The 9955-nt window shown below is 40.7% G+C and overlaps 1 non-coding gene across 1 annotated transcript; it reads right to left on the bottom strand.

Annotated features, from left to right (window-relative positions):
- Positions 1–705: 705 nt before the first annotated feature.
- LOC130952530 (small nucleolar RNA R71) lies at positions 706–813 on the bottom strand. Its single transcript, XR_009074710.1, has one exon. It is a non-coding gene; the product is annotated as a small nucleolar RNA R71 (small nucleolar RNA).
- Positions 814–9955: the final 9142 nt, after the last annotated feature.

Genomic DNA, 9955 nt, shown 5'->3' with positions numbered 1-9955 from the left:
GAGTACCACTCCTTCTCAATGCACAATTCGAACCTTATCTAATTAAAGTTCGAATTCTTCTTCTCCTTCTTCTTTCTATTTCTCTTTTTCCTCTGACACCTCAAGGAATCTCTATACTGTGACATAGAGGATTCCACATTTTCTTGTTCTCTTCTCTTTCATATGAGCAGGAGCAGAGACAAAGGCATTCTTGTTGAAGCTGACCCTGAACCCGAAAGGACCTTGAAGAGAAAGCTAAGAGAAGCCAAAGCACAACTCTCTTTAGAGGACCTGACCGAATTCTTCAAAGTAGAAGAAGACATGGCAGCCAAAAACAACAATAATACAAACAATGCAAGGAAGGTGCTGGGTGACTTTACTGCACCCACTCCTGATTTTTATGGGAGAAGCATCTCTATCCCTGCCATTGGAGCAAACAACTTTGAGCTTAAGCCTCAATTAGTTTCTCTAATGCAACAGAATTGCAAGTTCCATGGACTTCCAATGGAAGATCCTCATCAGTTCTTAGCTGAATTCTTGCAAATCTGTGACACAGTCAAGACTAATGGGGTTGACCCTGAGGTCTATAGACTGATGCTATTCCCTTTTGCTGTAAGAGACAGAGCTAGAATATGGTTGGACTCTCAACCTAAAGAAAGCTTGGACTCTTGGGAAAAGCTAGTCAATGCCTTCTTGGCAAGGTTCTTTCCACCACAAAGATGGAGTAAGCTTAGAGTGGAAGTCCAAACCTTCAGACAGAAGGAAGGAGAATCCCTCTATGAAGCTTGGGAAAGATACAAACAATTAATCAGAAAATGTCCTTCTGACATGCTTTCTGAATGGAGTATCATAGGTATTTTCTATGATGGTCTCTCTGAACTATCTAAGATGTCCTTGGATAGCTCTGCTGGAGGATCTCTTCATCTGAAGAAGACGCCTACAGAAGCTCAAGAGCTCATTGAAATGGTTGCAAATAACCAATTCATGTACACTTCTGAGAGAAATCCTGTGAACAATGGGACAAGTCAGAAGAAAGGAGTTCTTGAGATTGATACTCTGAACGCCATTTTGGCTCAGAATAAAATATTGACTCAACAAGTCAACTTGATTTCTCAAAGTCTGTCTGGAATGCAAAATGCACCTGGCAGTACTAAGGACGCTTCATCTGAGGAAGAAGCTTATGATCCTGAGAACCCTTCAATGGAAGAGGTGAATTACCTAGGAGAACCCTATGGTAACACCTATAATTCTTCATGGAGAAATCACCCAAATCTCTCATGGAAGAATCAAGAGAGACCCCAACAAGGTTTCAACAACAACAATGGTGGAAGAAACAGGTTTAGCAATGGCAAGCCTTTTCCATCATCTTCTCAGCAACAGACAGAGAATTCTAAGCAGAACCCCTCTGACTTAGCAACCATGGTCTCTGATCTAATCAAAACCACTCAAAGTTTCATGACTGAGACAAGGTCTTCCATTAGGAATTTGGAAGGACAAGTGGGACAGCTGAGCAAGAAAGTTACTGAACTCCCTCCAAGTACTCTTCCAAGCAACACAGAAGAAAATCCAAAAGGAGAGTGCAAAGCCATCAATATGGCCGAATTTGGAGAGGAAGGGGAGGAAGTGAACGCCACTGAGGAAGACCTCAATGGGCGTGCACTAGCCTCCAATGAGTTCCCCAATGAGGAACCATGGGAATCTGGGACTCAAAATGAGACCATAGAGATTCCAGTGGACTTACTTCTGCCTTTCATGAGCTCTGATGAGTATTCTTCCTCTGAAGAAGATGAGTATGTCACTGAAGAGCAAGTTGCTAAATACCTTGGAGCAATCATGAAGCTAAATGACAAGTTATTTGGAAATGAGACTTGGGAGGATGAACCTCCTTTGCTCACCAAAGAACTGGATGACTTGTCTAGGCAGAAATTACCTCAAAAGAGACAAGACCCTGGGAAGTTTTCTATACCTTGTACCATAGGCACCATGACCTTCAAGAAGGCTCTGTGTGACTTAGGGTCAAGTGTGAACCTCATGCCTCTCTCTGTAATGGAGAAGCTAAGGATCTTTGAGGTACAAGCTGCAAAAATCTCACTAGAGATGGCAGACAACTCAAGAAAACAAGCTTATGGACTTGTAGAGAATGTTCTGGTTAAGATTGAAGACCATTACATCCCTACTGATTTCATAGTCCTAGAGACTGGGAAATGCATGGATGAAACCATCATCCTTGGCAGACCTTTTCTAGCCACAGCAAAGGCTGTGATTGATGTTGATAGAGGTGAACTGATCATTCAAGTGAATGGAGAATCCTTTGTGTTTAAGGCTCAAGGATATCCCTCTATCACCATGGAGAGGAAGCATGAAGAGCTTCTCTCAATTCAGAGACAAACAGAGCCCCCACAGTCAAACTCTAAGTTTGGTGTTGGGAGGCCACAACCAAACTCTAAGTTTGGTGTTGAACCCCCACATTCAAACTCTAAGTTTGGTGTTGGGAGGTTCCAACATTGCTCTGAGAATCCGTGAGGCTCCATGAGAGCCCTCTGTCAAGCTATTGACATTAAAGAAGCGCTTGTTGGGAGGCAACCCAATGATTATATTTTATATAGTTTCTTTTGTTATTATATGTTTTTTGTAGGTTGATGATCATAAGAAGTCACAAAATCCATTGAAAAAGCAAAAACAAAATGAAAAACAGGAAGAAAAACAGCACACCCTGGAGGAAGATGTTGCTGGCGTTCAAACGCCAGTAAACCTAGCAGTTGGGCGTTTAACGCCCAGTCTGGCACCATTCTGGGCGTTTAACGCCAGAAAGGGGCACCAGACTGGCGTTAAACGCCAGAAAAGGGCAAGAACCTGGCGTTAAACGCCAGGAATGGGCACCAGCCCGGCGTTTAACGCCAGAAATGGCTCAAAACGTGATTTTGAGCAACATTTGGTGCAGGGATGACTTTTCCTTGACACCACAGGATCTGTGGACCCCACAGGATCCCCACCAACCCCACCACCACTCTCTCTCTTCTTCCCCCATTCACCAATCACCTCAATACCTCTTCCCCAAAACCCCTTCACCTATCAAATCCCATCTTTCTCTTCACCACTCACATCCATCCTTCATAAAACCCCACCAACCTCACCCTTCAAATTCAAACCACTTTCCCTCCCAAACCCACCCAATATGGCCGAACCCCATCTCCCCTCTCTCCTATAAATACCCTTCTTCACTCCTTCATTTTCACACAACCAAAACACCACTTCTCCCCCTCCTTGGCCGAATACACTAAGCCATTCCCTCCTTCTTCATTTCTTCTTCTTCTCCTCTCTTTTTTCTTCTTTTGCTCGAGGACGAGCAAACCTTTAAGTTTGGTGTGGTAAAAGCGTTGCTTTTTCGTTTTTCCATAACCATTTATGGCATCCAAGGCCGGAGAAACCTCTAGAAAGAGGAAAGGGAAAGCAAAAGCTTCCACCTCCGAGTCATGGGAGATGGATAGATTCATCTCAAGGGTGCATCAAGACCACTTCTATGAAGTTGTGGCCTTGAAGAAGGTGATCCCCGAGGTCCCCTTTTCACTCAAAAAGGGTGAATATCCGGAGATCCGCCATGAGATCCGAAGAAGAGGTTGGGAAGTACTTACCAACCCCATTCAACAAGTTGGAATCTTGATGGTTCAAGAGTTCTATGCCAATGCATGGATCACCAAGAACCATGATCAAAGTGTGAACCCGGATCCAAAGAATTATCTTACTATGGTTCGGGGGAAATACTTGGATTTTAGTCCGGAAAGTGTGAGGGTGGCGTTCAACTTGCCTATGATGCAAGGAGATGAACATCCTTACACAAGAAGGGTCAACTTTGATCAAAGGTTGGACCAAGTCCTCACAATCATATGTGAAGAGGGCGCACAATGGAAGAGAGATTCAAGAGGCAAGCCGGTTCAATTGAGAAGGCATGACCTCAAACCCGTGGCTAGAGGATGGTTGGAGTTTATCCAACGCTCAATCATTCCCACTAGCAACCGGTCCGAAGTTACTTTAGACCGGGCCATCATGATCCATAGCATCATGATTGGAGAAGAAGTGGAAGTTCATGAGGTTATAGCCCAAGAACTCTACAAGGTGGCGGATAAGTCCTCTACCTTAGCAAGGTTAGCCTTTCCTCACCTCATTTGTCACCTCTGTTATTCAGTTGGAGTTGACATAGAGGGAGACATCACCATTGATGAGGATAAGCCCATTACCAAGAAAAGGATGGAGCACACAAGAGACCCCTCTCATCATGAGATCCCTGAGATACCTCAAGGGATGCACTTTCCTCCACAAGACTATTGGGAGCAACTAAACACCTCCCTAGGAGAATTAAGTTCCAACATGGGACAACTAAGGGTGGAGCACCAAGAACACTCCATTCTCCTCCATGAAATAAGAGAAGATCAAAGAATCATGAGAGAGGAGCAACAAAGGCAAGGAAGAGACATTGAGGAGCTCAAGCACTCCATAGGACCTTCAAGAGGAAGGAAGAGCCGCCATCACTAAGGTGGACCCGTTCCTTGATTTCCTTGTTCCTTATTCTTCTGTTTTTCGAATTTTTATGCTTATGTTTATCCATGTTTGTGTCTTGTGATCATTAGTGTCTTAGTGTCTATGCCTTAAAGTTATGAATGTCCTATGAATCCATCACCTTTCTTAAATAAAAACGTGCTTAATTGAAAAGGAAAAGAATTGCATGAATTTTGAATTTTATAACAGTTTAATTATTTTGATGTGGTGGCAACACTTTTGTTCTCTGAATGTATGCTTGAACAGTGCATATGTCTTTTGAATTTGTGGTTCATAAATGTTGGCTCTTGAAAGAATGATGAAAAAGGAGACATGTTACTGAGGATCTGAAAAATCATAAAAATGATTCTTGAAGCAAGAAAAAGCAGTGAATACAAAAAAAAAAGAGAAGCAAAAAAAAAAAAACCGAAAAAAAAATATAGAAAAAAAAGGAGTTGTGATCCAAGGCAATAAGAGTGTGCTTAAGAACCCTGGACACCTCTAGTTGGGGACTTTAGCAAAGCTGAGTCACAATCTGAAAAGGTTCACCCAATTATGTGTCTGTGGCATGAATGTATCCGGTGGTAATACTGGAAGACAGAGTGCTTTGGGCCACGGCCAAGACTCAATAAGTAGCTGTGTTCAAGAATCATCATACCTAACTAGGAGAATCAATAACACTATCTGGATTCTGAGTTCCTAAAGAAGCCAATCATTCTGAATTTCAAAGGATAGAGTGAGATGCCAAAACTGTTCAGAGGCAAAAAGCTAAAAGCCCCGCTCATCTAATTAATACTGATCTTCATAGATGTTTTTGGAGTTCACTGCATATTCTCTTCTTTTTATCTTATTTGATCTTCAGTTGCTTGGGGACAAGCAACAATTTAAGTTTGGTGTTGTGATGAGCGGATAATTTGTATGCTTTTTGGCATTGTTTTTAGTATGTTTTTAGTATGATCTAGTTATGTTTTAGTATATTTTTATTAGTTTTTAATTAAAATTCACTTTTCTGGACTTTACTATGAGTTTGTGTATTTTTCTGTGATTTCAGGTATTTTCTGGCTGAAATTGAGGGATCTGAGCAAAAATCTGATTCAGAGACTGAAAAGGACTGCAGATGCTGTTGGATTCTGACCTCCCTGCACTCGAAGTGGATTTTCTGGAGCTACAGATACGCAATTGGCGCGCTCTCAACGGCGTTGGAAAGTAGACATCCTGGGCTTTCCAGCAATATATAATAGTCCATACTTTGCCCAAGATTTGATGGCCCAAACCGGCGTTCAAAGTCACCTCAAGAAATTCCAGCGTTAAACGCCGGAACTGGCACCTAAATGGGAGTTAAACGCCCAAACTGGCATAAAAGCTGGCGTTTAACTCCAAGGAGAGTCTCTACACGAAAATGCTTCATTGCTCAGCCCAAGCACACACCAAGTGGGCCCGGAAGTGGATTTTTATGTCATTTACTCATCTCTGTACACCCTAGGCTACTAGTTTTCTATAAGTAGGACCTTTTGCTATTGTATTTGTACAAAATCTGGGTAGCTATCTTCTAATTTTATGCTATCTTAGATCATTTGGGAGGCTGGCCATTCGGCCATGCCTAGACCTTGTTCTTATGTATTTTCAACGGTGGAGTTTCTACACACCATAGATTAAGGTGTGGAGCTCTGCTGTACCTCGAGTATTAATGCAATTACTATTGTTCTTCTATTCAATTCCGCTTGTTCTTTGTCCAAGATATCACTTGTTCTTCAACTTGATGAAGGTGATGATTGACACTCATCACCATTCTCACTCATGAACAAGGTGACTGACAACCACTCTTGTTCTACAAGCATCTGAGGCTTAGTGAATATCTCTTGGATTTCTGATTACACGATGCATGGTTGATCGCCTGACAACCGAGTGCTCGCCTGACAAACGAGCCAGCCATTCCGTGAGATCAGAGTCTTCGTGGTATAGGCGAGAACTGATGGCGGCATTCAAGAGAATCCGGAAGGTCTAACCTTGTCTGTGGTATTCTGAGTAGGATTCAATGATTGAATGACTGTGACGTGCTTCAAACTCCTGAGGGCGGGGCGTTAGTGACAGACGCAAAAGAATCAATGGATTCTATTCCGGCCTGATTGAGAACCGACAGATGAATTCCGCTATGACTGTGACAGGGCATATGCAATCGCTTTCAATGAGAGGATGGGAGGTAGCCACTGACAACGGTGAAACCCTACACAAGCTTGCCATGGAAAGGAGTAAGAAGGATTGGATGAAGACAGTAGGAAAGCAGAGAGACAGAAGGGAAGGCATCTTCATACGCTTGTCTGAAGCTCTTACACCAATGATATACATAAGTATCTCTATCTTTATCTTTATGCTTTATTCATCATCTATACCCAATTGAGTCTGCCTGACTGAGATTTACAAGGTGACTATAGCTTGCTTCATACCACCAATCTCCGTGGGATCGACCCTTACTCGCATAAGGTTTATTACTTGGACGACCCAGTGCACTTGCTGGTTAGTTGTGCGAAGTTGTGTTTATGCCATGGTATTGAGCACCAAGTCTTTGGAGCCATTACTAGGGATTGTTTATGTTTTGAAAAGTATTGATCACAATTTCGTGCACCACTATCCCAAACTCCTCCCTCAGTCTTGACGGCGTCACAACATGCACCGTCCTGCACGTCGCTGTGGCGGACTGTAGTTGACGGTGCGACGTCTAACCACCCACCAAGCTTCTTCCTGTGACTTTGTTTCTCTGGCGATGTTCCTTACTGGCAAAGGGAAGACAAACGGGTTATGTTTGAAAAAGGATGCCAATTGGTTTACTTGGGTTACTCAGCCATGGGTATTTTGGGGGTTTCACATTTCTTGCCACATCACACACTATACTTTGCCATATCACTAACGTCTGTGAGTAATTTAAACGGCGTCAACTTAAAGGATAAAATTAATGCAAATCGAAAACTTCTGAGATAAAATTGAAACAAATTGAAACTTAGGGGTAATTTTGAAACTTTTAGTAAACTTCAGGGACAAAAAGTATACTTTACCCTATATTATCCTATTTGTGTATGTATCTGTTTATCGTTTTGGTTGCGATTTTATTTTCTTTAAGGAAGGTTTTTCATAAAAATCGAGTTCTGTTAACCCGATTACAGGCTTGATATTATTAATAACAGTGTCGATGTGGTTTCAAGTTGTTAACACTCGATGTTTTGGTATGAGCATGTCATATTAAAAATTGAATCATTACAACCCGAACTAACCTAGCAAAGCTATATAACTCCTAATCTCTCGATGGATCTATCTAAAAGTGAGAGACTACAACAAAATCTATGCTAAGTTGAGACGCTCCCGAAACATGCTAGCTTGAGCCATCAGTCGTCGCTATCTGAAGATGAAATCTCTATGATATCAGGGTACTCTTCAGGATCCTCCTCATCGTCAGAAGTCTCTATAACCTCTGGAATTTCTTTGATGCTGCTATCACTGCCAAGATCCATATGCACAGGCTCATCAGTGAACACAGGTCCGTTCGCAGATGTCGTATCCAAAGTCGTCACAGAAAGTCTAGACTGCTCTCTAGTCTGTGCGCCAGACAAGGGTGGTGAAATCGGCTCTAGAGGAATATCCCAATTAGGTACAGGCTACTCAACTAGGTTCGGCGGAGGAACAACCTGGTCCTCGGACTATACAAGATGAAGGTGTCTAGGTCCATCAGGAAACAGATGATGTAAAGCGTCCGGATGAAGCCAAGATAAAGGAAACTCACAAGGGGCGTCAGGATCAAAGAAAGGAGTGTCGATCGGATGCTGGAAGGGATGGTCTCATAACACATATAGTCGTACTCGAGGCTCGGCAGCTACTATGTAGAAACTATAATGCACCGAGTCCTCGTAGATATAGGCGTGGTCTAACTCATAAAATAGGATCTCTGTCTCCATTTGAAGGGGAAGGTAAAAGGGTAAGAACTGAGAAGTCCTTAGTATGGGCGGAGTAGTTAGTTAAGTCTGTTTTAATACTATACCCAGTCAACAGCAACAACCAATAAACACAACAAAGCATAATAACTAAAGAACATAGAAAATCAAGCACACCACATGCACAATCACAGAAAACAAGGTTTATAGGAAATATGCGCAAACAATTATGATGCATATCTATTCCTAGTGTAGGTAATGAGCCCATTTGTCGGTTACACACCCGCTCTTGACAATATACGGTAATCATACCCGAATATGGCTTTCCAGTTAGCATACCCCTTGTACACACCCCCTGTCAATACATGGTGGCTTTCCCTCGCGGGCGTATGCTTGACATACCTCTGTGAAGACCCCCTATCGTCACAGGCTGCGGCCCCATGCCGAAAGTATGTATAACAAAACCTCTGTGAACACCCCCTATCGTTACAAACTGCGGTTCTAGGCCGAAGGTTTCCTGAAAAATAAGTCTTATTGGTCGCACTACCATCTATCTGACTGCCCTTCTGCAGCATATTCTCACATAATCTTTTTTATTATTCACCATCACTTACTCTTTTTGATTACACATCTTTAGTTCACACTTCTATTAAGAACTTCGTCACTTCTTTATTCTCTTTGTTTTCTTTATTTTCTTTCTTTTTCTTTCTTCAGTCTTTTACTTTATAAATCTCAAAATATCGAATTATGTTCGCATTATTCTCTCGCATGTTTCTAAATGTCTTATGAAAGGAGAATTATAAAACTCTTTAATAATACTCTATGTTTCTAATATTTTTAGAAAGTCATATTACTTTACTTTTCTTTCTTATTAAATAAAAATAAAGTAATAGATTTAACAAAAATATACTAATTAAATATGTATAATTACAATAATAATTAAGAAGTATTAATATTTAATATTTCTATTTTTGTTATACAAAACTATCTTTATTAAAGCTTTATTCTTATATTTTTAGAAATTATATTTTAAACCCCAAATTCGTAAGTATTTATTTTTGTCCTAATATTTTTAGAAAAATATTAATTAAATCTCACATATTTTAATATTTATAAAAGTAACCCATAATTTTTATAAAATATCCGTTCATCTTTGAACTCTTACTTTTTACTCAAAATACTTTGAAACTTATATATTTAAAAATCAATCTCAACTTTTATCAAAATATAATTCCGTTCTCAAAATAATAATGTTATGTTGGTAACAAATACAACTCTTAAAACCCAAAATTTCTTTATTAAAATCTATTCAAAAATATATATGATTTTTAACCCGTTTTCGAGCTTTAGGTTACCAATTTTTTACCCTTTTTAGTTAATCACTTAGCCATCAATCCTCATCAATTTTTTTAATAATTTCACATAAACCAACCCCAAAATTCACTTAAAACTCTTCGATTCTGGGCTGTATTCATCAAGCCCGAACCATAATCTCAATATAACAATAATATATCAACAAAATT

Source organism: Arachis stenosperma, chromosome 9 (genome assembly GCF_014773155.1).
Source record: "Arachis stenosperma cultivar V10309 chromosome 9, arast.V10309.gnm1.PFL2, whole genome shotgun sequence".
NCBI classification, from domain to species: domain Eukaryota; kingdom Viridiplantae; phylum Streptophyta; class Magnoliopsida; order Fabales; family Fabaceae; genus Arachis; species Arachis stenosperma.
Note: the sequence above shows the minus strand (reverse complement) of the source record. Positions and strands in the feature narration are given on the sequence as shown.